The following is a 27,083-nucleotide window of genomic DNA, read 5'->3' as shown; positions in this document are numbered from 1 at the left end:
TTCTGTGTGAAAATAACCAACCATTTGAAATTTGAAAATTGAAAGGCTGATTTTTTCCAGCCAAAGAACACCTTTAGTAATCCGAATTTTGTTCACAGAAAATGATGGAGGATTTGCAAAAAAGTTTTTATCCTGATCCTTACATGTGTTAGCAATAACTTAAAAGTGAAAAACAAGCTCAGGAATGAATTTCATATTTTGGGGCCATGTCGCTGTTTGCTTGGAATCGCCTGTATTTATACATGTACATGGTGCATGTTGTATAGATTGCTTGCATTGCAGCCATCTTTGAGGTATGTTCATTGTTCACAGGGATACACATGAGTACACCCCTTGTGCATTCATTATTAATGAATTAAAGGGAAAATACAACATTTGCAAACATCAAAAAATAAAACTATCAAATCATTTTGAAATACCTTGCTGGATTGTTAGTGAATGACAGTGTAAAGCATCCTGTAAAATCATGGCGCCTGGTATACTGTCATTTTCAAGAAAAGTGGTATTTTTGTATCAATTTCCAACGCTGATCGGCCGATCAGCGTTGGAAAAAATGGCTTTTTTTCAAATACTGGCCCCAGTTGACCATTGCACTTGTTTGCAATCGATTACACACCTATGAACGGGTGCAAGCCAGCTAGACTGGTTCCCTGACCTAACAATTCCCCAATATATGTAAACTGTTCTGTTACAATTCCCCAATATATGTAAACTGCTCTGTTTCTTCTTAAATGGAGTCAGGGAACCAGACTACAGGAAAATGATTGGTTTTTATAGCATTTTCGAACCCAAAACCTCAAAAAAGTCAGTGTAACTATATTTGCTATATATTTCCAACCCCCCAATTCCATCCATTTCTGAAAATTACAGCAAAAGCAAATGATGTATATTCCCTTTAAAATTTAAAACCTGTAACTCCCTAGGCCCTTTTTGCTAGGAACCATTGTCAATCCTCCAAAATCCTCACAAATGTGCACTTATGTTCAAATGAAGTATATCCAGCGCCTCAATCCTTCAAAATCAGACAGTTCTGCCTCTCAAAATGCATTCATCCTCAATCCTTCAAAATCCTCCTCTTCTTCAAACACCATTCATCCTCAATCACCCAAAATCCTCATGTGCTTCAACACCATTCATCCTCAATCCTCCAAAATCCTCCAAAACCGCCAGGAGGATGTTGGAGGATTGAGGAGGGTTAGAGTTTTAACATAACACACCACAAGTTTCTCAAAGGTGACTCCTGAATGCGGCACCATCATGACAATTGCAGAATACTCCGCCACTCATCTATCCACCTCGTAGCCGGCTACGGAGTCACGGTTGATTGCCCTCAATAAACCTCAGTGCTACCAGCCATGTACACACGTCACATCCCATTACACTACCACTCAGTACTGAGTAGCCACTTTGGGGGGAAGGGGACATATTGGACCTAGACTAAAAAATTTTTAAATGCTGAGAATCAGTCCCCTCGGAGGATATCTTTTTTTTAATAAGGGAAAACGGCGTCCTATTTTTGCCTTTTCTGACGCACTCCCACTCCGTATCCGCATAACCACTCTGGGGGAAACATTTCCGGCCCAGAATTTTGTTTATTCCCACTGCAATTCACGCTGTTACCATGCTTACTGATTAGTTTTTCTCAAAAGTTTTTTTTTTTTTTTAAGGGAAAATAGGACCCTCTTGCCGTTGTCGCAGGGTTGTTAAAAATCATGATTTTAATTTTTTTTATTTTAATGAGATTTTTTATTATTTAAATCAATATTTTATTTTGTGTTGATTTTTGTCTTTGTGTGAGTTATCAGAAACGTTTTGTTCATCTGTTTATTTTGCATTGCATTGCTAGTGTTACCATTTAAAACTCCCAAAGATAAGAAATTATCTGTTCCTTAAAAAGAGAGAAATTTAAAACCGTGTCACTAGCTTTGCTATATTCCAGGGATATGAAATTAGGGAACACTGAACATGAGGAAAGGACCCACTAAATTGTATGGAAGACAATTTTGTCATCTGTTAATTATTGTTCATACAAAGAAGTTTGCTGATATACATTGTAATTAATGATGTATTGTCTGGACACTACCTGACTTCTTCAGACCTCTTTTAGGATAGGAATATGTGACATGCCTTGCATCCATGCTTGAATGAACAATTTGCATACAACACTCATTGTAATTAATGATGCATTGTCTGGACACTACCTGACTTCTTCTTTAGACCTCCTTTAGGAAAGGAATATGTGACATGCCTTGCATCCATAATTGCATGAATCAACAATTTATACAACACTCGTTGGGAAGTTGATGACAGTGTAGCCAACCAGAACATATCAACTCAGGAGAGCATACTGAATGGAATGATGCACAAGATAAAATCAGTCATGTCAGTGTATTAAAATTGGGTTAAAACTTCTTTAAAAGGCTCTGTTATCTATGATTTTTTAATGATTTTGTTTACTTTTTCAAGTGATTTAAATCGCGATTTAAATCAATGAATCAAATGATTTCAATCGAACAACCCTGCCTTTCAAACTCACTCCCACTCCATATTCTGCGTAGCCACTCCGGGGATACACTTTTTAACTTTGACTTCTTTTCCCAGCTCCTTAAGCTAGGACTGCATATAGCCATTGATTGGTTGTTATTTTCGAGCTGCTGCGTATTCTGCAATTACTCACTAAATTACCCCTCTTCAACAAATGGGATTTTAGTCTCCTACTGGGTAACTAATTTGCAATGTATGTTTTATTTTAAGGCCACCAAAAAATATAGCTCTGCTTCCAATTACATGGCATTTGAAAATAGGAAAGGTACATGTAGGTAGGGATTTTTTGTTGGGGGGGGGGGGCAATTTTTTGTGTACAATTGTATGGAGGCGTCTGCCTGTAATTGATGGTTTTGGGGGTATTTTTTCTCATTTTTCCCACAAAAAAATTGGAATAGGGGCTGTCAGAATAGGGTAGATAGGGAAACCTTCTAGAAGCAGTACTATTTTTTTAGGCCTATCAGAAAAGAACCCACTCTTTTCTTTTATTGACTTCCTCAACCCTCTGGATAAATTTAAGCTTTAATTAGAAGTACCGGTAGTATTGTGGCTCAAATACTGGACTTTTTTTTCGACATGATCTTTAAAGACCCCACCTTTTTTAGGACCCCTCTATATTTTTACAACCATTGCGAATGCGTCACTTGTCAATTTTACATTGTTATCAATTATCAAGTTATCAATATAAACACACTGAATTCATTAACAGTGATTCATGTAGCGAAGACACAGAATTTTGAGTGACATATTACACGAGCAACATTGTTTGCATATTTCCTGCTCAATTTCTGGCAATAGAGATTGGAATTTGAAAACCTTCTTTTGGTAGGAACAAATTAATTAAATGTGATGAGATACAATGTACACCACAACGATATGAACGACGAGGTTTCTAAAGCATATTGCATAATTGCATATGATATGTGCAATTTACATGCCTGAAGCTAACATATTCCACATTATAAATAAATCATCCAAATAAATACTACGTAATTTACATACGACTGCCACGCCCCATCAGCACAGGATTCCAATGATTTATGCGTGTTCATTCATGCCAGGCTGCAGTACTTTAATTGTTGGCCAAATGTGGCAATAAAAAGTGTGAGGTCAGCAGTTTGGCTGCCAAAATTTCAGGTTCCGGTAGGACAGGTTACCGCAAACACACCCCCCCCCCCCCCGAATCCCCCAGCCCTCATGTTGAACAGTACAAATGTACAATGTACCGGGGTACGTGTCAAAACTACTTTGCATGTGTGTGCAGCAGCTGATTTCACGAAAAAGTGCGTACCGGTAGCTTGCGCCATGCATAGGACTTGCACAATAAATTAATTGCGCAGCTGCACGCTAAACTTGCAATCGATTTCGCGAAACTTGGTGTACCGGTAGCTGCGCATGGTGTACACATCTTGGACGAGGATAATAACAACATTTACGACAGTTGTTTGTGTATGAATTTGTTTGTTAACGAAACAGTCGGTGGATCACCTCAGCCCGCCATTTTGAAAAATATTTTGTCCGACTTTCTTCGGAATCATGCGGCAAGCTCTAAAACCCTGTCACTAGTAAAATAGCAATTCATTTACTTCAAACCTTTAAGCTGTGAGCATGGTGAGTGTCTTGTATCAACCTAGATAAGTTGTGCAATAACAGCTCCACGACGATCACAAGTTGCTTGTAAAATAGGTCATTTTCAGTCGCTGTGCCACAACTTACGCCACCTAAAATGGTTGTACAAGTTGGGCAATAATTTACTGCGCAAGTCACGGACTTACGCACTATCAGACTTTCGTGAAATTGCCATTAACTTACGTGAAATATTGCACAGCGTGAAATGTTGCGCAGCTTACGCAATCAATTGTGACGCAAGCGGAGTTGCGCCATTGCGTAAGGTTTCGTGAAATCGGCTGCTGCCATCAACAGCAGTTAGGAAACAAAGTACTTTTGTGTTGTGATAAAAATGGTTTCATTCCCCTAATGTTACATGACAGGAAGCTTGCTCGAGATTCTTCCTGTAAGATTTAATGATGCACTGTAATTAAACGTGATTGAGAAAGTGACTCGTATCGTATTCTTGCAAAAATTTCAGCAAGGATATTGGTTGACAGTGGAAGTAGTAGTTCAGACTGTTTCTAAGATGTTTTCACATCTACATAATAATAGTGTACAACCTACAGGTATAAAATACAATGTACAAGCTGATTTACCTGATCATACCGGTAGATCGGGTAGGGTGTATTTGTGTTGGGGTTGAAAATGTGGGGAGTTAAATGTAAATGGGGGATTTAGATGAGAAGACATGCACTTATAGAAAAGCAATTTCTGTGGTGCGATCTGAGGCAATTTCTGACCGCTAAAAAGATCATCTTTTAACAGGGTTGGCGATTTTTTTAAATTTTTTTAATCAAAAAAATCAGGTTTATTTGATTTAAATCAGATTTTTTGTATTTAAATCAGATTTTTTTTATTTAAATCAGATTTTTTTTATTTTTTTTACTTTCAAAATATTGATATGTCTAAACATGTGTCTAAATCTCCCCATGCACCCTCACACCCATTACAAAGGAGTTTACAGGTTCCTATAATACCCATCATCCACAAAACTCAATAAATTGATAAATTCTTTTGAAAAAAAATTGTATTGAATCAGTGATTTAAAAAAATCACTTGATTTCTTCTACATGTAGTCTACTCTACATCATTGGTTCAATGGTACATTATTACTGAAGACACTTTTGCATATCTTGATTGATACAGCTGAGATACGTTGTGTATGGATATGAATGAAAACTTGTGATTTATGGTACCTGTATACATGGTATACAAAAAAAATATGACAGTTCTCCATGGATTTGTTGATTTCATAAAAATGCCTCTAATTTCAAAACCGGCGGCACTGATCCTTGTGAAACTTATAGTGTTTGATTAATGGCCCAAGGAGGAGAACAGAATTCAGGCCACGCACCTTGAAAAGGTTTTATATAAATCTCAATCTAAATTTGTAAGGAGAAACGTTAGGACTAAGACTATCAATTGGGAGTGTAAGCCTACAACAGTGCAGTTGATTCACAATATTACTGTAAACAGATCAAGGAATGATTAAAGCAAACGTGAGTGTGCTCTCTTTAAAATTAAAAACTTTGAAGAAAAACTTAACTTTTAAACTCAGATCTTGACTTAATCAAAACAACGATTTTGTGTAATTATGCAAAACCTAAATTGAGTCGATGGTGATGAAGTAGGGGTGTTTGAATGTCTTAACATCATCTTACACTTTGTAATTAAGTGGAATCAGTTGATATGATTAAAGAGACCTCAATCAATTGATTTTGCCAAAAATAAGATTTTTACAAAAAATGATTTAAATCAGTGATTTTTATAAAAAAAATCATTTGATTTAAATCGCGATTTAAATCAGTGATTTAAATCAACGTGATTTAAATCAGCCAACCCTGTCTTTTAAACATCATTTTCAAGTTTAGAGTCATTGAATCAGCTATTCTGAGCTGTAGAATCATTAAAGTAGGATACAATTTTTATTCGGGGAAGAATGATTCATGAACAGGAGTGTTTAGAACTTGATTCGGTTAAAACTTTTGCTCTACATGTAGCTAGGCGCTACAGGCAAAAAAATCAAAGTGCGCTACGTTAGGGACCGTGCCACGTTAGGGTACATGTACATCAACAATGTCCTGAAATCATCAGGTGAGTAAAAGTTCTTTCATCTTCAGCCTCAAGTGGTCATGTATAAAATGCACTTTACGTGTAAGAGTAGATGCCTAAGGGTCCACTCATACATACACCAACAGTTCATTTCTTTGCTCTATGATGCTCATACATGCACAGACCTGTGCTGAAGGAGAGTGCATTCTGACCTTACAGCAAAATGCATCCAATTCCTTAATGATGGAAAGTCGGTCAGGAGCCGGTACATTCACCCGTTGGTATGTCGTCCAGTGGTCTGCATCTACCATGTCTACGCTTGCGTCAGTTCCCAGTATTGATGGATCTTGTTCCCAAGGCAATGTTATATGTTGTAAACCACTTACACAGTGCAGTTGTTGGTTGCTAAAAATGGAATGCCGGTTGGCAATATTGACATCCTGTATCTGGCACTACCGGGTCGATAGTCAGAGTTCAAATCTTGCAGGTTGGACATTTGTTGATGGATTGATTAAACGCATCCGATCTGTAATGACATACATTTTACTGGGTCGTGGCTTGAAGCAATTGGATTTGACATCTATTAAGTTTTGGGGCAATATAGCATGACAAACCTTATACAAAGCCATAACGGTCATAAATTGTGATAAGGTTTATTTAATGGACAATTTATTACTAAATTGTAATAACGTTTGTTTAATGGACAATTTATTACGGCATACCAGTATGTGTACATGTATACATGTACATGTATACTCAAAAGTACAAAAATACATGGACTGCATATGCACATGGTATGAGGTGCATGTACCGTACGGTGCACTGTATACCGGTGATACCGTACATGTATGAAACAAGTACACAATGTAAAGGGATGATGTTATGTATTTTTTAATGCAATACTTAAAAACGCACCTTTGTGTCCCATTTAACCTCATTTTCAATTTTCATTTTGCCATTTTTAAGGGTGTTTTGGTGCCTTTTTGGTTTTTATGCTAATGAAAAATTCCATATTCATGAGCAAAACTGTGATGTCATTTCAGGCAGAAACCTCAACAGCTATTTCAGTACAGTGAGTAGTGAGTACGGTACCAAAATTTGTACTTTGGTGATTCATTGTTGTTTCAGTACCGGTACATGACATGAGCAAGTTTTCTCACAAATGTTTTCAGTGAGCAAATTTTGGGTTCACAATTTGAACAGAAAAACCCTAAACTGAACAGTGTCTTCCTGAAATGACATCACAGCAACAGTGCCCTCATTTGTCAAAAAAAGCATGGGAAATTTGAAATATTCAATAAAGTGCACTTTTCAATAAAATTAACCAAAAAGGAATGTCAAGTAGTTTTCATACATGTACATTTGAGAGGAGTAGTGTATGGGTTTTACATGTATTCACGAGTCGGCCATATTAATTTGAAAGTGAGGTAAAATCTTCATTTTTTGGAACTTGCGAAGAGAAATGAAAGCAATGACATAAAGTTAAATTTACAAACTAATACCAGTCTGCTCTAATGAATAATTTAAAATTGTGATTAAACATACCTAATGTTTTAAGCCACATTTAATTTATCAAATACATTCAAGGAACACAACAAAAAAATTGGTTTCCTCATGAATATGGTCCATTACATAAATTTACACCGTATGCACAAGGCATGCATCCTCATAAAGTTTTGCAGATACTGTACAGGTTGTTTGAACTACATGTATACCTGTACCCTTTAAAGGGAATATACAACATTTGCAAACATCCAAAAATAAAACTACCATGTTTTTGCGAAATACCTTAATAGGATGTTGGTAAATGACAGTCTAAAGCATCCTGTAAAATTATGGCACCTGGTATACTGTCATTTTCAAGAAAAGTGGTATTTTTGTATCAATTTCCAACGCTGATCGGCCGATCAGCGTTGGAAACAACTGGCTTTTTTCAAATACTGGCCCCAATTGACCATTGCACTTGTTTGCAATCGATTACAAACCTATGAACGGGTACGAGCCAGCTAGACTGGTTCCCTGACCTTACAATTCCCCAATGTATGTAAACTGCTCTGTTTCTTCTTATATGGAGTCGGGGAACCAGACTACAGGAAAATGATCGTTTTTCTTGGTTTTTATAGCATTTTCGAACCCAAAACCTCCAAAAAGTCAGTGTAACTATATTTGCTTTATATTTCCAACCCCCCAATTCCATCCATTTCTGAAAATTACAGCAAAAGCAAATGATGTATATTCCCTTTAAGCAGACAAAAAAGTCACACACAATTACTTGCATATATGTACGGTATGTTGATAATGGCTTTTTAAAACCACAACACAAATCATGTTTACGCCACTACAGTGGTGTAAACATGATTTGTGTTTGTGGTTTAAAAGAAAAAATTAAAATATTTTTGTTCTTATGAACATACTCATTATAGACTAACAAAACAGGGGGGTTTTCTATTCAACATGAAAAAAAGGAAAAAAGACACTCTTTCAAATCAAGTTGTTTCTACCCTTTAAAGGGAATGTACAACATTTGCTTTTGCTGTAATTTTCAGAAATAAATGGATTTGGAGGAATAGTATGTTAAAGGAAATATTATAACACTGACTTATTTCATGACTCATGTTCTTGTAGTCTGGTTCCCTGACCCCACTTAAGATGAAATGAAGCAATTTATAGGCGTTGGGAATTATAAGGTCAGAGAATCAGTCTACCAATAGCTTGCTTGTACCCCTTCACAGGTGTGTAATCATTTGCAAAGAAAATGCGGAATAACTAATTATGAATAATTAGGAGCAGTTTTTGAGAAAAAAAAAGCCAGTTCCTCCAACGCTGGTTGGCCCATCAGCGTTGGAAATTGATACAAAAATACCACTTTACTTAAATATGTCAGCACACCAGGAGCCATGATTGTACGGGATGCGTTAGACTGTCATTCCCTAACAGTCCAGTAAAGAATTCAGTGGTAATTTGATCATTTTATTTTTTGATGTTTGCAAATGTTGTGTCTTCCCTTTAAGCAGACAAAACGTGTTGATAATTGCTTTTGTGCAGCCAAAAAATCTGAGAAATGTGAAATTTCTAGTATTTCTTGAACACAATGTTAACAGTTTCGTGCTTGGAATCCACACTGAGGCATAGCATTATTTTTTTTATATATCAAGTGATACAAATTTTGACAAAAGAGTTGAGTTGAGTCAAGGCCCTTAGGTCAATTTGAGTGGAGCGATGAAAATTACACACATTCATGTTTGCATTCCAAACAATATTTACAGGAAATGTTTGAATGTAATGCATACGTTCCCAACATTGCCCAAGTGTGAGAGTTTGTAATTCACAAGAGAAGAGGAAATGAAATTGACACAGGCATTAGCAGCGGCAGCCTGGTTACCACGGCAATCACGGCAATGTATACATGTACACTTGAACAATATTTAATGTATCCCTCCCCCGTTTCCGTTCCTTGGCATGCGTAGGCTGATGATGATTGTGGTGGAGATGAAGATGATAAAGTCATCATCGTTCCTCCATCTACATGTTCATGTCTCCAAGGTGTTGTGTAGTATCCCGTGGCACATCATTTGATTAAAGCTCGTTCTACAGTAGTGTTGCTGCACAATATCCTCTCCCCCCTCCCCCCCCCCCCCATCTCTTGTCTGCCGGCTGACATTCTTCCCACGCCACAAGTGATTGAAAGCTCCCTGTTCATAGTAAGACAGCATCATCTCAAGTGTGAAAAAAAGGGTTGCTGACTTGATATGCGACTTGAGAAAAAAAGCCGAGGGAAAAAAGGCAAATCGATTAAGCTTTTTTTTCTTTCCTTTTTTTGCATCTTCCGCCTACGTGGTTGTTCTCTCTTGAACGTGATGGTGCAAATGGAAAGGGTCATCATGATCAGCACAATTTGAAGCCAAACACGAGCTGCATTCAAATTCCTTCACGGAAGAGTGGGCCTACATATGCGTACATGTAGGTAGCTGTACGATTGCTTGTTTTGATAATTTGCGGGTTGATGTATTCAGTTTGTCATCTGAGCTGGGAAAAGTTAAGAGTGTTTGCGTTGAGACCGGTACAGTGAGAGATTGGAGATGCACTTTAGACAGTTTGTGTCTGCAGTCAATACATGTACCGGTAAGTGTGAGTGCTATGACAGGGGAGTCTGTTTGCATTTTTCTCCAGTCGTGTCTGAGTGAATGGTAGATACATTGTCCTGTACTGTACTGCACTCTTTGCTCATTGAAGAATCTGTGCAGAAGAGCTACAATGTACATGTACATTTGTACATTATGTACCGGTACATGCTAGATTGGAAGTGTCTATTGCCTCAGTCATTAGACCCCGAGGCATTACATTCTGAGACCTACTCTGGGGAAAGAACTCATTTGTAGGTATTTGCCTTCATACTTTAGCAGATGATCAAAACTTGACCTTGTTGACCAAATGTAAGGTTCTACTACATTGTTAATCAAAGTCGTCATGAATTGCATACACGGTCAGTTACAGCATAGGGCAAGGATCTGTTCCTTGATCTATGTTTAAAGGTAGAGTACATCATTTGCAGCTATCCAAAAAGTAACTGAAGAAATTATTGTTGAAAAACATACTTGGTTTAAAGATGGTAATGGTACTAAACTCCCTGTGAAATTATTCTTTCTGGTCATTTGGAAGAAAACAATAAAAGAAGGCCTTTTCCAACCATGCGTCTAAAGACGCATTTTTGGAAATTTCCATTAGTAGTTCATTTTTAATTCTGCAAAGCACATGTGCGCTGTTGCTATTATTCATCAGTTCAGTGCGTGACATCGTGTACCTGCAATCAACTGAATGACAACGTGTCCCGGACACTGATTTCGTGCGCAATTCAAAACATGACTCGGCAACTTTTGAATTGAAATCAAGATACTAGAATATTGTTTTCTCAGAATGTACAGCATTCACTTCATCAGGTTAGTTGTTCAGCACCCTTCTTTAGATTTTGAGCACTTTTGTTGCATCAAACGAAAAAAATGCACAAATGTGCTAAGTAGAAGGTACTGGTAGTTGATTGTATTGACATACATGTACATAGTACTACAGAAGTTTCCGACCTTAGTAGTGGGTCAAGTTACCGAAATGCAAGAACAATTTATTTCTTAAAAGCACATTGTATCCTAGAGGTCAAATTCAAACTGTGCATACCTGTAAACATGGTAAATATTGAAGTTTCAGAAGTGCATCCAACAAACCAAGGGGTCTGTGCTCCATTGCAAATGGTTGCAGTCGTTGCACATTGTTAAATTTTTATCCCAAAGCGTACATACTGGTACTTTACATGTATTCCGAATGCCGATGCACTCAATTATGCAAAAGGGCCATGGCAGTCAGAAACTACATGTACCGTACATGCAAGTGACACTACATACATGTACATGTACAGTACTAGTACATTATTTACATAATTTTAGTATAAGCTGTAACCATAAAGTCCATTATAATCCATAGATCTATTTGTGTGCTCAGTTCATTAGATAAACTACAGACATGCAGATAAGAATTGTATCTTTTGCAAGTAAATGTAGACACTACAGTACATGTACATGTATGTGTACAAGTTAATTAGTGTGCATACATGTACAATTAAAGGAATATAGGATCAATTGCGTTTATCCCAAAGTAACCTAATGGTACCAAATTATTATCAAAAAGCTAACTTGGATTAAAGATCGTGCAGGAACTAAACACCCCATGAATTATTCCATCTGGCTTGCTGAGTCTAGAAGATATCAAGAAATGATATTAATCTCCAACTATCGGTCACTTGAATGATCTTTGGAAATAACGAGTACTATCCATGAAATCGTGTTTCGTGATCAAAAGGTCATGCATAGTGTTTCACTATTCTCGAAAAGTTATCCACTGAGCTGAAACTTCAACAGGTTAGATTTTGAACATTCTTTCTTGGATTTTAAGTGGTTTTAGTATTGGAAACAAACAGAATGCATGGAAAGCAAATGAAACTGCCTTTCAAGCAGTGAGTATCTCAGGTTTCTAAACATGCACCCACTAAATTACAGGAGCTGAACTGGGTCCAGTGATTTCTATGCTAGTCAAGTTGAAGTTGCATTGATTATTGAGAAAGTTCCACAAAATCATGTGAGACTAGAGTTACCAGTACAAGTGCATGTACACATTCCTCCAAATATTTCATTGCTCTGTTTTTGCAAGAAGATGTACAATGTAGTCGCGATTCCTCCAAGATCTATCTCTGTGCATGAACATACATGTAATGGCACATTCATTGTACAGTGAAATCTCAATAAGTCAAACCTGCTAACTCGAAAACTCTTCTAACTCACAGTAAGAACTTATTCCCGTCAATTGTTGTTGAAAAGAAAATCCATTTGCTAACTCAAAACTCTGCTTAACTCAACATTTTGAGCCCATTCCCCTGAGGTTTGACTTATTGAGATTTCACTGGAGGCATTATATTAAGATCCAGGGCTCTACATGTGTCTTCCTCAATCCTGCAACATCTTCCAAAATCTATTAAAGTGCATGTTAGTGTAAAGAAGAATTATTCAGTTATGGGTAGTGTGGAACTTAAGCGCAGCTTGAACTGAAACTTGACTGTATCTGTTGTGAGGAATTTTGCAAGTTAAAGGGAATAAACAAACAACATTTGCTTTTGCTGTAATTTTCAGAAATGGGATAGATTTGGGGGTTAGTATTTTATAGCAAATATTGTTACACTGACTTGTTTGAAGTTTTTTGTTCGTAGATGCTGGAAAAACCAAGAAAAACAATCGTGTTCCTGTAGTCTGGTTCCCTGACCCCACTTAATATGAAACAGAGCAATTTAGCGACGTCAGGGAATTGTAAGGTCAGGAGACAGTCTAGCTGGCTTGAAGATGTTCATACAGTGTACACATACATGTGTAATCGATTGCAAACAAAATGCAGACTAACTGAATATGGTCAATTGGGGGCAGTATTTGAAAAAAAAAAGGTGTTTTTTTCCACCGCTGGTCGGCCGACCAGCGTTGGAAATTGATACAAACATATTACTTTTCTTGAAAATGACAGCACACCAGGTGCCATGATTTTACAGGATGCTTTAGACTGTCATTCACTAACAGTCCAGTGAGGTATTTCATAATAATTTGGTAGTTTTGTTCTGTGATGTTTGCAAATGTTATGTATTCCCTTTAAATATCCTGTACACTTTCCATTCATAAGGATTAAAGGGAATATATACAACATTTGCAAACATCGGAAACAAAACTACCACATTTTTGCGAAATACCTTACTATGATGTTGGTAACTGAAAGTCTAAAGCATCCTGTAAAATTATGGCACCTGGTGTGGAGTCATTTTCAAGAAAAGTGGTATTTTGTATAAATTTCCAACGGTGGTCGGCCGACCACCGTTGGGAAAAACCTGACTATTTTCCAACTACTGGTCCAAATTTACTATTTTTTTCAGTCCAAATTTTGTTTGCTGTTGGTTACATGTTCATGAACGGGTGCAGGCCAGCTTGACTGGTTCCCTTACATTACAATTTTCCGGCATCTATAAATTGATTCATTTAATTTTATTGGAGTCAGGACACCAGACTACTTGAACATTTTTGTTTTTCTTGATTTCCAGCATTTTCGAACACAAACCTTCAAACTCGTCAGTGTAACAATATTTGATCTATTATACTAACCCATCAAATACTTCATTTCTGAAATTTACAACAAAAACCAATGATGTACATTCCCTTTAAAGGACAAATTGGACATAAGAAAATTGATGAAAATAAGAGTTACTGAAACTGTAATGTAAAGGTTTAAGTTGCTGGTACAATGAAACTGAAGGTTTCTTTGTCAAAACGTAAACTGCCATTTAAAAAAGTGAAAGCCAGTTGTTTATTTTAATAAGTTATGTACATTTATCTAACATGTTCTGTAACAATTGACACTTGGGTCCCACTCGGGTAAAAAAATAACTGCTTTGTTATTCAGAACAAAACATTGCAACTGGCATGAAATTAAAGCCTTTATTGCGCTCCCCGTAGGCTACTTGTCAACAAATTCCATTTTCTTTTCTCTCTTAATATTATGTTTTATCCTCACAAAAAAAACTTCTTTTAAGGCCCAAAAAAAAGTCTCCGGTTTCTGGTCTGTGCGCGCATCGCCGTAGGCATGCGCGTCGCCAAAATTAAAAAGTTTTTCAATATAAAGATGATGTCTCAAAACCAGTGATGTAGTGCCTTGATGCTGGGCCTTGGCCTTAAGGCTGCCTTAAGGCTGGATTTTAGGGCCTTGGCCTTGGCCTCGAGGCTTGAGGGCAAAAGCCTTGGCCTTGAGGGTTCAGGGCCTTGCAATTTTGAGTCAAGGCTCTTCAAGGCCCATAGATTTTTGCATTTTCCAGATAAATCTGTTCGAAATGTTGCTGTTACCATTTTAATCGTATTACCATGGAGGAGGGAAACCCCTTGTAGATTTGTGTGTTGGGCACACTTCCACTTTTATAGCATCACATGTTGTTACCATTGTAGTAGATTTGCTGCAAAAATATTCTGTACACTTGTGGGGCTAATGAGATGATCACTTAAATTGCATACAATTATGGAATAGATCTGATTGGTTGTATGTCTCCCTGATAAGTGCTAAAGATTTGCATGTTTCTGTTTTAGATAATGCTGATATTTCTGACCATGTTGGCCCAGCAAATAAAAATTTCCCAAATCAGTTTCTTGGATCCCCCTTTTGTTACACTCGGGAGAATTGTGCGTCAATATAGAAGTAAATCTTTATTTTGTTTTAGTTAAACCATATTGAAGACCTGAACTTATACTTTAATAGATCTAATGCAGTCATAAAACGGTGTATGCGAGCATGTTGATTGCAATTTAAGACATGTTGTTCTTCTTAATGGGCGATTCGTGATAATGTGTCATGTGACTATAATTAGTTCTATATCAGTGGTCATTTTATAAAACAGGGCCTTGGCCTTAGCCTTGAGGGTTAAGCCTTGGCCTTGGCCTCGAGGCTTGAAGGTCTAAGCCTTGGCCTTGGCCTTTAGGGTCAAAGCCTTGGCCTTGGCCTTGGCCTTGAAGGTTTAAGCCTTTGCTCCAACACTGCTCAAAACTGCCAAACTCACTGGTGACTGGAATCCTGCTGCTGCACAATTTTAACGTGTTTTTAGATGGGGTTACAATCGAGTATAGACTTTACAATGTATGTGGCCTCTCTGGGCTCCCATATATTTTGCACTAAATTTAGTCGGGCACCATTTGCAGACAGTGTTGTAAGTTTGTAAATGTGCGTCATGTATCTGGAACCTGTAACCACTTTTTAATTAGCGTAATATGTAAGGGAGCAGACTAATGACCAGCCTGGCAGCATGCATGCACGATGTTGATGTCGCTGTATGGTCTGACGTTACCGTTTTCTCTGATTTTTCTCTTGACTATCCAAATTTCCCGAAGAATGTTCGTGTCGGTCAATTGTAAGTGAGTGCAGAATTCTCAAGCATTGTGGCCTTAACTGAGGTCACCTCAAGCTCCACCCTGAATGATATTTTTGAGAGTTTTAAGGGGATCGAAGCGTCATCTGCAACATCAAAGTAGGGGGGGGGGGAGCCACATCGGCGCACCACTTTTGGGGCAAGCTCCATACCAGAAACCGAAGACACTTTTTTAGGGCCTTAAAAAGATTTTTTTGGGTGTCTGTTACCATCTAAAAACAGAAGTTTTTATTTTGGACACAAACAGATCTGCCTTGCACATGTTGCAAGCAGACTGGCTGCCGGTTTGTACATACCGATTGTGGGCATGAACCAGCCTATCCAAGGAGAATGGAATTGCACCGCCAATAGTTTGAAATTTGTAAACGTTAGTCCATCTTTTTTCAGTAGATTTTTCATTCTACAGTGGATCGCCTAATTTTGTTTGTGTAGCTAGGCAATTAAGGATTTCAAAAAGGAATCTTTATTTGGTGATGAAACTTGATGATGAAGCACGGAAATAGTCCGGTCAATTTAGAACAAAACAGGGCCTGACCTAGAACAAGTTGCATTAGAATTTATTTTAATGCTATCACGCTTTAAGGAAATATCACTATTCAACAAACTAAAAATCTAATTCCATCAAAGCCTTTAAAGAAGTGGAAAAGTGCTTTTATTGACTATTTCACTACTAATTTTTCATCATACGTAAACAGTTACAGTATGGAAGGTGTCATGTTTTCTTTTGCATCCGTTACCCGTCAAAAAATCCGTTCACATCACGTACAGTGTATGAGACTTCGCGAGACACGACTGATCACAGCTGACGACTTTTCTATGTCCACCAATTATTAACATTTATGGTAATTTATACTGCCGCCACATACTATAGGATATTTTCTTGAAAAATATCAAGAAATTTGAATTTTTTTTCTACACGAATTATTTATTGGTTAAAATAAATCACTTTGTGCTCAATAAACCATTTGTTTCAGGAAAAATCTTTGCATAAACAGGTCAACTTGAAACAAGTCTGGGCAATGATGTACAAAGAGATCCATTTAAAGTTAAAATTTAAGTGTCTACGCCAATAGGCGGGGTCCAATTTTAAATATTAGGGAAAATATCCGAAATCCAAGATTCGTGTGTTTGTTTTGTGATGAATTTAGGTCATTGTGGCATAATTTATAAAATACCTATAAATTATCGAATAAAGATAATGAACATGTATACTCAAAAACCATAATGAAGACAAATTAACTGGATTAAAATCTTGCAATGAAAATTTAGCTGAATTCTGGGCTTTAGCAAAAAGAAATTACAAAGCCTTAGGCGGTGAGGGGGGGGGTTGTGGACCATGCCATTGAGATCATTTTTTTTTAAAGTAATAACAACGCGAGGTCTGTTTCATCCAAAGAATCATTTCGTCGGGACTCTAGTATGCTTTTCTGGAGTCGTGCATTTCACTCTTGACAGTACAAGCAGATGTATCAATCAATTTTCCTACCTCGATCAGGATCTTCACAATTTAGCTGTTTAAATTGCAAAATGTACTCATGAAAAATGCGTGACGTACATGCAAAGCTCATGAACAGAACTATATCTGTTTCTCACTCAACCTTATATAAATTTTTGTTTTAATTATGACCAAAGTGTTTTGAGATGTTTTGTTTCATATTTTCATGTACTAACAAATGTACTGTAAGCATCACAACCCGAGCCCAGTACTTCCTGAATGTTCTTAACCCAATCCAACAAATCATTTTCAGGCGCTCAATCAATAATCTGTAAATAAAGATTTTTCGCTTTACTTTCAAAATGGTTCATGCCTGCACTGACCAACCATTTTCAGTCTGTGTATGATCAAACATGATTTTAGACATCCTTTTTGCAAATAATGGTATCTCGTCTGTGGACTTTGAAAAATTGCGCACTTTAGGTAGAAAATCATCCACTCTATAGTGCCCTATATGACTTGAAACAGACATACCGGTATGATTATCCCCATCAAATGTAGAATTTTGAACCAAGTTACAAACGTGTACGGCTCTTAAAATAAAACTCACTGTAAAAAAATTATGTAAAAAGCAAAACAAAATTGTATGACACACGTAAAAACCTCCTTTTTTTAGTGTCCGACGCAATGTTGTCTGCTGCACTCGCATGTGGTCATGAATCCTAAACATTAGCTTATTATTATAGGCATGTAAATCGAAGCAAGTTGCCAGACAAATTGTTCGAGGACAATGTGTTACAAATTCTAATCTCAAAAAAATGCTTGAAAAACACCCTTCCACTCCATAGAAACGATTAGATTTTTCACATGTTGTTTGTGTATTTATTTGAAGTTGTTTGACGCTTGAATGGTTTCTATTGCAATTTGTTCTAGGTTTTAACTTAAATTGACCGGACTAAAAATGCAGCTTTAAATTCAAGTTGATGAAAACATACCATATTTTTGCCAGTCCACCCTGTAAAAAAAACCAACTTCATTGTAATGGTACGTATGTGGTATTTTTAGAAGATCGAGGGCCACGTTGTTTTTAATTGCATGCATTGACCAATCACAGTGTTTCGTTTGCCTGAAACCATCAGTATCCATTATTACGGACATGTCTGCCAATATAGCAGTCGACTAATCTAATTTGTCAGAAAATGATCCTTAATTTAAGAGCCGTGCTTGACTTCGGAATCTACAGCACAGGCTAGCTCATCTTATCATACAGACATCATGTGAGCATTCATCTTTCTTGTCACTAAAGATGGTTGGCTAGTAAGCCAGCCGGTGGCGCAGAAAGCATTTTTTTTTGTCAAGCTGCAGGAATAGAATTTCTGGCTTGCTTCAGCTGCCTGAGGCAGGTGTTGGCATGAACAGCACAGTTGGGGATTGTGTCTCTTTTTGAGTGGATGTTGCCATTTAGAAATTCAGGTTACATTCAATTTCCAGATGGAATTTTGTTACGTGAGTTCTCAAGGGAAAAGTTCTTAGCCATTTTCATGTACATGTCATGCATGTGGCAAGTATGTACATGTACATGTACACAACACTAGACTACACTGAGTTTTTATGTGGTGGATTAATGTGAGTGACGCCATGGGAAAAGAAAAAACATGTTGTGTTTACTATTACAGTGGGAACAAAATTAGGGCGTGTGAAATCTCCCCCTCCCTTCTAAATTTTACAGCCACAAAAAATAGAGTGGGATATGGTCGATTACATGTAATTGTTTTTAACAGTATTATACAGGAAATAACATGTACGAGCTACCTGTGATTGATGTGTACCGGTACATGTACTTTGCATACTTGAATGCTGACCACTACCATTCAAGTTCAAGCCATTTTGTACAGATCTGCTTATGATAATTAATTTGTTTAATATGTTGCCAAACACCACTTGGTTCATAATTTAATGTTTATTCATTTTATTACATGCTGTAGTAGGCCCTATTTGTTCACTTGTACAGTGAATTTTGTTGTGAGGTCAAACAAATAATAATGACACTTCTGAATGTACATATTGACATAGACCATAGTTACAGAATCAGCTAGCAGACAAGGCCTTGATCAAAATTGATGGGACAGAATAAATTGCGCGAATTGCGTACAGTATGCCTTGTACAAGGCTGCATTATTCAAATGACCACAGTCCCACTGACAGAGACATCTACGTACATGTAGGAGGGTCTAGCTGACTTCATTTGATTTCTGTTTTCTGTGTGGTTGGGCAGCATTAATCACGCAGTCAGCAGCAATTAGCATCCAATTTGCTCAGGCTTGAAAAAAAAGCAATTATTTGTTTGTCTCGGTCTTTCATGCTTCAGTGCGAGTTCAGCTTTAATAAGTTTGATGAACACATGGTATATATATTTCTGAAGGGTGTTTCCCCCCCCCCCCCCCCCACCTCAAGGAAAAAAACCTCTGCCCCTCTATTTTAATTTTTTCGTATTTGTTAAACAATTTCTTTAAAGAACAGACACTTTAGCATCGTGTACATGTATGTAGATTCATTAAATTGTGGCTCAAAAATGAAGATCTTGTAGCAGGTTACAGTACAATAATTAAAAGAATGAAAAATATTAAAGAAATTAATTTACAATGTATCAGCACATGTGGTAAATATTGCCTTAGGATTAAGATTCAAGATTATGAAAACATGATGGATGTGGCATTTGAGATTGATACAAGCTCATCTATTCAGAGATTTTTTGAAGATAAATTTACTGACTTGAACCTGAATATTAAAATACAAAATTCTTCATTTTTTTAATTTTATGGCCTTTTGCTGCAAACATTGACAAACAGTACCTATACATTTGTATATGTGTAGTGTGTGTGTCTCAATGTGTCCCAACTAAAACCTTGTCCCATTTTTTATTTTTGTTTTCTGGGACACATCCATATTCTCCAGTCCTGTCCAAAATGTAATAATACTGAAGGTCAAGGTATAATCCATACAGCACAAGGTCACAGGATTGTTGCTGATGGCTTGCTTGCATAGCAAAAGACCATAGCGGCCAGCTAGTGCTGAATGTAAGAGGGAAACCAACATATGATATTGTATGCTGCAGGGCAGGGATTGAAAGTGGATTGCGTCTTAAGTCGGTGTCTTCTTCGGACTTGACCAATGTAAGTATGTGTAGTCATACATGTTCATGAATCAGTAGCCCTGGGACCTTTTGAGGGGATCTGGATACACCTCAGTCATAGTCTGTTTTGTTGCAAGTGCCTTTTGGGGGGGATATGAATAAAGAAGACTGAAGTGCAGTAAAGGCAACAATGAACAGATTTTCAAATGAGCTCTGGACGAAGTACAGAAAAGATTGTATTTATATGTATGTGGCATTGAATAGGTTTTCCCAGTTTGCGCCGCATATGTACAAACCAGCACATATTCAAATGTGGGGTTTGGCATTTACTCAAATCCAATATCGTGTCTTGCCATCCATTGTGGATGCAAGATCAAATTTCTCTGTCAAAGTACACGAACATTGCCAATGACATCTGTATTCAGATGTCGGTAACTCGAGATGCCTCGCCAAGTTCTCTGCATCACAAATTATGAGAGGAAGGGGGGGGGGGATGGGGTGGGGGTGAGTAGACACATGATGTGAATTGTTTTAGTTTAAACGACTGCAATGATTATTAGTGTGTGTGCCTTTGCTTTGAGGAAATGCCCAATCAGTATTTATTATAAGGTGGACAGACTTATACTCTTGTGACTAGGATACAATTTTATGGCTTTGCCTACCATGATGTAAGTGCAGTTTTTTTACCGACTATACATGTACATTATGTAGATGACAATTTTGCATACATGTACGCCATGGTCATGATTGTTTCATGTGCATTCGTGTGGTTTACAATTACAGTGCATGTGCATACAATAATGGACACTTCCACGGCAATGGACACAGCTGAAAAGGTGACAATCTATGAAATCTTCAGAACTACCGGTACATGTACAAGCATCAAGCATAACCTCAAATGTGATATCAGATTAAAGGGGAGGTCTCTCCTTCGAGTGGTGTGCTAGATGGAATAATGGTCCAATGTGTTTGTTTTTTGTTTTAAAAAACTGGATTTGGGGGCTAGGTAGTAATTTTGGCATTGTTTTTGCAAAATGAAAGTATTATTGTAAGTTATTGTTTTTAAGGCAGAGAGAATGGTTCATAAACTATGCCAAAAGACATTATTGGTATGATTATAATGTTCTTATATAATGTTTTAACTTGTGCCAAAGATAGGCAGACAAACTGTAACGCGAGTTACCGTAACGCGAGTTACCAAAATACATCCAGCTGAGAGATTACATTATTTATTATTTTTTAATAATTGTTATGGTAGCGTATGATGTATATAGATTCTAATGATGTATGTAAAGGCACTGACTGAAAAGATTCTTCCAACAGTGCACATTATAAGGGGAATTTTGATTTTCAAATGCAGGGTATTAAAGTTTTTTTCTACGTCCTTTTTTGGTAACGCGAGTTAATCAATCAAAAATCATATTGCCGTAAACCAGCAGAATTTTATTTTGATGGCTTCTTTTTAGAAGTATAGTCACTTCTAGGGATTTTCTGTGAGAAAAACCACCCTGCTTTGACTTTTGTAGGGTGCGTTCGTTTAGCTCACCCGGGTCGACACGGGTCAGCCCCGTGCTGTTCGATTAGCTCTGACGTCATTCTCGGGGCTCACCCTGGTCAGCCACCACAGACCCTGCTCGTAGAGCAGAGTCACTGGTGGAAGATGCGTTCATTCCCTAAAAATGGACAATTATGGCGGTGACAGTGAAAATCTCAAGTGGACTTCAAAGTTGACTTTATTTGAAGTCTAAAGGTAATCATTTATTGAGTTCATTGGGACTTTTGAGACTATAATTTTGGCCCAACCTTTTTGAGTTCTGCAATTGACTAAAAAGTAGTAAATCTCAAATTAAGACCCAATCTGAAACGGGCGTTTTGTCAGTGGCTACGGCCACGACTAAGGGCGTCGCGTGGGGATCGTGATGGCCCACGGTTGAGCGTTCAATTAGCCCGGCTGTCGTGGCTAACCCTAAACCTTTAGCCGTGTCGACCTGGGTGAGCTAAACGAACGCACCCATGGAATAACAGCACAGAGTTGACAGAAGATACCGGTACCCCTTTAAACGTAACGCGAGTTACTGTGGAATTGCCCATGTCATGGATTAACAATTTCGTCCTGTGCCCATTCCCCATATGTCTTAATTATTGTCTGCTAAACTCTGCTTACAGGGTAAGTGTACAATTTCTATGCTAGGCTGTATATTGATGCAATGTTGATTGTAAGGGCAGAATGCTATGGATAGCAGAACCATTAGGCCAACACCAACTCATGCAAAGATTTTATTAAAATACACTTCATTCAAAAAGATCTGTAGTCACACCAAATAATCTGCATACTGTGTGACACTATTCACATGTTTGTCTCGTCTAAGGGCTAGACGTTGTTATGGTTTGATACGCGATAACCGCCGCCGCGAGAGGGCGTTATCACGACCGACCAATATCATCCACGAACTTTCAGTAACAACGTCTAGGCCAATTCGTATTGGTTGTGTAATGCGGGCGTATTGGTTGTGTAATGCACGCGCACCTGTTTGACCTAATAAAGAGTACATGTATATGCAGCGCGCATTCAAAAAAAATTGTAGTAGTTCCAAAGCAAACTATCAAATTTCTTCCAGGAATGTAAAAGATGCAGCAGGACTTTTGTGCAACTTCACTGGTCAGCTCTTTTGTTGTGTGTAGTTTATGTGGGACTGAAAGTGGACCGTAATTGCCTGCAGAAGTCGCGCATGCGCACTAGTTTCCCTCATTTTTCAGGGGGAGATTTTAGGAGTTGGCCTAGACGTTGTTACTGATGGTTCATGGATGATATTTGTTGGTCGTGATAACGCCCTCTGACGGCGGCAGGTTATAGCGGCGGCGGGTTATGGCGTATCAAACCATAACAACGTCTACCCCCTAGACTAATGTTTGTCAAAATGTAATATAGTTGGTTTTTTTGGTACATTGTATGCTAAATTTATCCAGAATGAAACAACAATTGTTTGGGGTTGTCAATAAGAACCCTTTATTTAGATACACATGTACAGTGTAATTTATGTCCTTGACAGTAGGATTTAGTAGTTGTCATTCAAAATGTCTTGGTTCATGGTACAGTAGCAAGGTGCATTGTTACACATTTATCAAACATCATGACCCATTTCAGAAGTGTTTTAACAAATAACCTTATCAGTATCACTCACAGGCAAAACATTTAGAGATAAATGCCTCACTGTTAAAAAAAAACACCTAAAAATAAACCCAAAGAATTGTTTTTGGAGGAAGGCTTACTGTTGCGGTATTTGTTGAGTCATTAATTATATGTTTTTGTACCGCCTAGACTCCTGTGCGCAAAGTCCAAGTGGAGATTAACTCAATTTGCATGCCGTGAGGTGCATACATGTTATTGGTTGACGACGGTTGATTTTGAGTAGTTCCAAAGTTCACGTGATTCTAGTCCTATCGATAGTCTATCTCCACAATCTGCATTGGCGACGGGTTAAAATTTGATCATAGTTATCAATTCATATTTGCATCCTAACTATTTTGTTTTATAACCATCAGTAAATATTGTGGATTGGAGGGTTTTGACGGGTTGTACTACATGTAGGCTACACTAGTGGAAAGGAATAATATAACTTCAGGAGTTTTAAAGGGAATTTGGGCAGCATTGATTCTTGTTCAATAAAAATGGAAGACAGGTCACTTGAATGCAAGGTTCAATTTTAATAATTGGGTCCTGTACGTGTGGTACAGGTACATTTAAATACATTCACGTGTAGTGTACTGTCCTTTAAAAGCACAAAATATCACTTTACTTCCAAGAGTGAATCAGAATCACCCAACCTTGGTTTGTGAGTCCTTTGCTCGTTAGCCAATAATCATGCTCATCTGAACACCTTGCTTTGCCCAGCAGGTCTACCGTGCAACCCCCTCAGGTTTTATTAACTTGTTATTGTTGAAAATGGGCGTCCCTAAAAGCCCAGAGCACACCACACAGTTATCACTATTGACTCTGTCAGCGATATGGTAATAAATATCTCTTGTGCAAACACGTGCTGGCACTGTGACCACTGAGTGCCTTGCTGAACTTTGCCTTGTGGGACAGGGATGTAGGTAACGCTGTACACAGTTGGTGGACAGTACGGACCGGGATGTGCGGCAGAAATAGTCTTGCTTCTGACGTATCATCGGCACCCGAAATCAGAAACATTCGCAGCTTGGACAGTTCCTTTGCAGTCGATTCGATATTGTAAGTTTGATCAATCAGCTGATATTTGTGTTAAAAAATATTGCACTGACTTAACAGATAGCATGCTATACAGGTGACTGGGCTAACGTAATTATTGCAGCATGTACACGTAATAACACACACATTAGTCTACAGGTTCAAATAGCGTAGTGCATCAATCAAACGTGGATATGATTGATTTTTATGGATATTACTTATTAGATTTGTCTGGTTCGTATGGCCCTATGTGATAGTGTGTGGGAGTTGGGCCTTTCTTTAAGATACATGTAGATTGGAAATTGATGTCATGTCAGTGATGATATACGTATAGGCAAAACAATTTAGCATGAAAATGATAACGGCAAAGGGCTGTTGGGTGCTTGACTTAAAAAGGTACAAACCAAAGATGATTCATCAAGGATTTTTAGAGTGTATTGATTTTAAATTAGGAAAACCTTGGTTACTTAGTGAATGCATGTTTGTGTAATTTCAAATAACGAACATACATCTCTCTGTGTAGTCTTGGTTCTGATAATGTGTGTTCAGTATGTTCAAAACCTTTAAAATTAGATTTAAGCATTTCACCAAGGTCAGTAGTAATGGGTTCACGTTCAAGGAATTATCCATGCTCTGATGGACCTACTGCATGCACCCATTACAGTGCTTCAGCTACACCTACCGTATTCATTCTGAGTTGGAAGAATCAATTCCTGCAAAGTGTCTTGCCCAGGGACATCTTCACCACTAATTCCATAGCTGGTTGCAGACCCACTCTCTGTAAAGGCTGCTTCAGGACATTTGCACAGTCTGGTGAACATCAGTATCATGTTGCAATCTCTGCATATCAGTTTCAGATTTGAAAATAATCAGTGATACAAGATTGAGAACATCGCTTTTAATAGTTTGTACTTTTGCAAACGTATTTGTGTATGAATTGAACAATGTTATCAGACTGCAGAGGTTTTTCTTCGGTCACAGAATAATGAGATATCCAATAGAATCTTGAAATTTTGATATTTGGGGCAGTTTCATTGTGATGAGGGCAAGTGTATTGTTATCTGTGTATTTGTATAACCTTTGTTACTTTGTTACTGTGCACCATGATATTGGACTACGGATTAAGATAAAGCACCTCTGACCTAAATTTCTCCTCGACGAAATGTCTTGTGCAACATAGCTTCAGAAATGTGGACACAATTGGAGAGCCTTTAGGGTAAAATTAGACACAAAAACTGTGTGGGCAAATATAGACCAGTGCAATCAAAATTGTAAGCTGTCACAAGCAAATTAGTGTCAAATTCTTACAAAATACTAACAGTTCAAAATTCTTCTGAGTACGTTTAACGGTACATCAGTTTTTGTTCTGGCAATTATTTGTTAACGGATAATCTGACGTCTAACTGTTTTAACTATACTTTCAATTTTAACATGTACAACGTACTTTATAGCGTACGCACAAGTGTTGTTCAATAGGGGGGTGGGGATTAACAAAAATAAAACATTGGAGGGGGAGGTAAAATCTGTTGAAAACAGTTAGTAAAGCATGAAATATTTGACATGACCTCAGACTGGAGGTCAACTCGTTAGACATGTCACTCACCAAAGTAAATCCCCACTTATGTTTATTCTGAGCCATTTTGTTGTTTAATCCCTGCATGGTTTTATAATGATCACCTCAGATCAAGTGGCCCTCTTCAGTCATTGTCAATTTCCTTTTTGTGTGGGCGTTGGGACATACAGGTAGTGTTGACAGTCTGTATAATGGTATGGTGCTCTAGGCTATTTTACATCCGTGTACATACATTGTAGCAGAATAGTTGCACTGTTAAAACAAATTTCAAATCAGCATCGATCCAAAGCAAGGGCACCAATAAGCCATTTACAAGTTAATGAATAAAATCTGGAACGCTGACTTAATCCAATGCTTTGCACATTTAAACTTTGCATTCTCCCGACCAAAGAGACTGTTACTATTGAGGAAGTCCTTCCTCCATGCTATATCACGTGATTCGGGGTAAGCCTTATGCTTAAGCAACCCCCAGCTCCGGAATGGTCCGGTGTCTTTGTGCCATTCTCACCCATTGTGAACAATGTATTGGTGCTGAGCGTCTCTTACGTAACTATGCAAGAGCTTGCCTCGAATCATGTGATTAGCAACAGGGTCTTTGGTCTGGAGAATTCAAAGTTAAAATATGCCAAGCATTTTGAGCAAGTCAGTGTACCAGATGTATATTTCAAATGTAAATCCCAAAGGTACATGTACATGATAAGGTCACTCACAAATGGCTTATTGCTTCCTGTTGTAGGAAGGACTAATAACAAAAAAAGGTTTGCAATGTCATACTTTTACGTAAATTGAAAATAAGAATTATTGTGAATTATCATGTCTCATTACTCAGCTGTGGACATGCATACTTGAACCGTAATTACTTTTTGCTATTTCTTTTCCAGCTTGATTCCTAATCTCCTCTGTTGTTAAATTTGGACGGGGAAATTTATTTCCCCATTTGTGTAATTGTAACGTGTACGGTACATGGCTGTCTTCACGTAGATGTACGTGTACATGTATCTGAGGTCTGTACACATGCACATTTGTAATAGTCGTTGCCATGGT

At 37.7% G+C, this 27,083-nt stretch overlaps 1 protein-coding gene across 3 annotated transcripts in view; it reads left to right on the top strand.

Moving 5' to 3' along the window:
* LOC119728744 (serine/threonine-protein kinase Sgk1-like) overlaps positions 1–27,083 on the top strand; it is a 70,308-nt gene that overhangs the window by 7,159 nt on the left and 36,066 nt on the right. For 2 of the 3 annotated variants that reach the window (XM_038201113.1, XM_038201111.1), the window contains one exon: positions 10,082–10,167. The gene's annotated coding sequence lies outside the window, so the exon portion shown is untranslated. Of the gene's footprint in view, positions 1–10,081; positions 10,168–24,337; positions 24,491–27,083 lie in introns of those variants that run through there. The other variant, XM_038201112.1, reaches the window with a different exon arrangement.

This window comes from Patiria miniata, unplaced genomic scaffold, assembly GCF_015706575.1.
Source record: "Patiria miniata isolate m_02_andy unplaced genomic scaffold, ASM1570657v1 HiC_scaffold_20, whole genome shotgun sequence".
In the NCBI taxonomy this organism is placed as follows: Eukaryota; Metazoa; Echinodermata; class Asteroidea; order Valvatida; family Asterinidae; genus Patiria; species Patiria miniata.
Note: the sequence above shows the minus strand (reverse complement) of the source record. Positions and strands in the feature narration are given on the sequence as shown.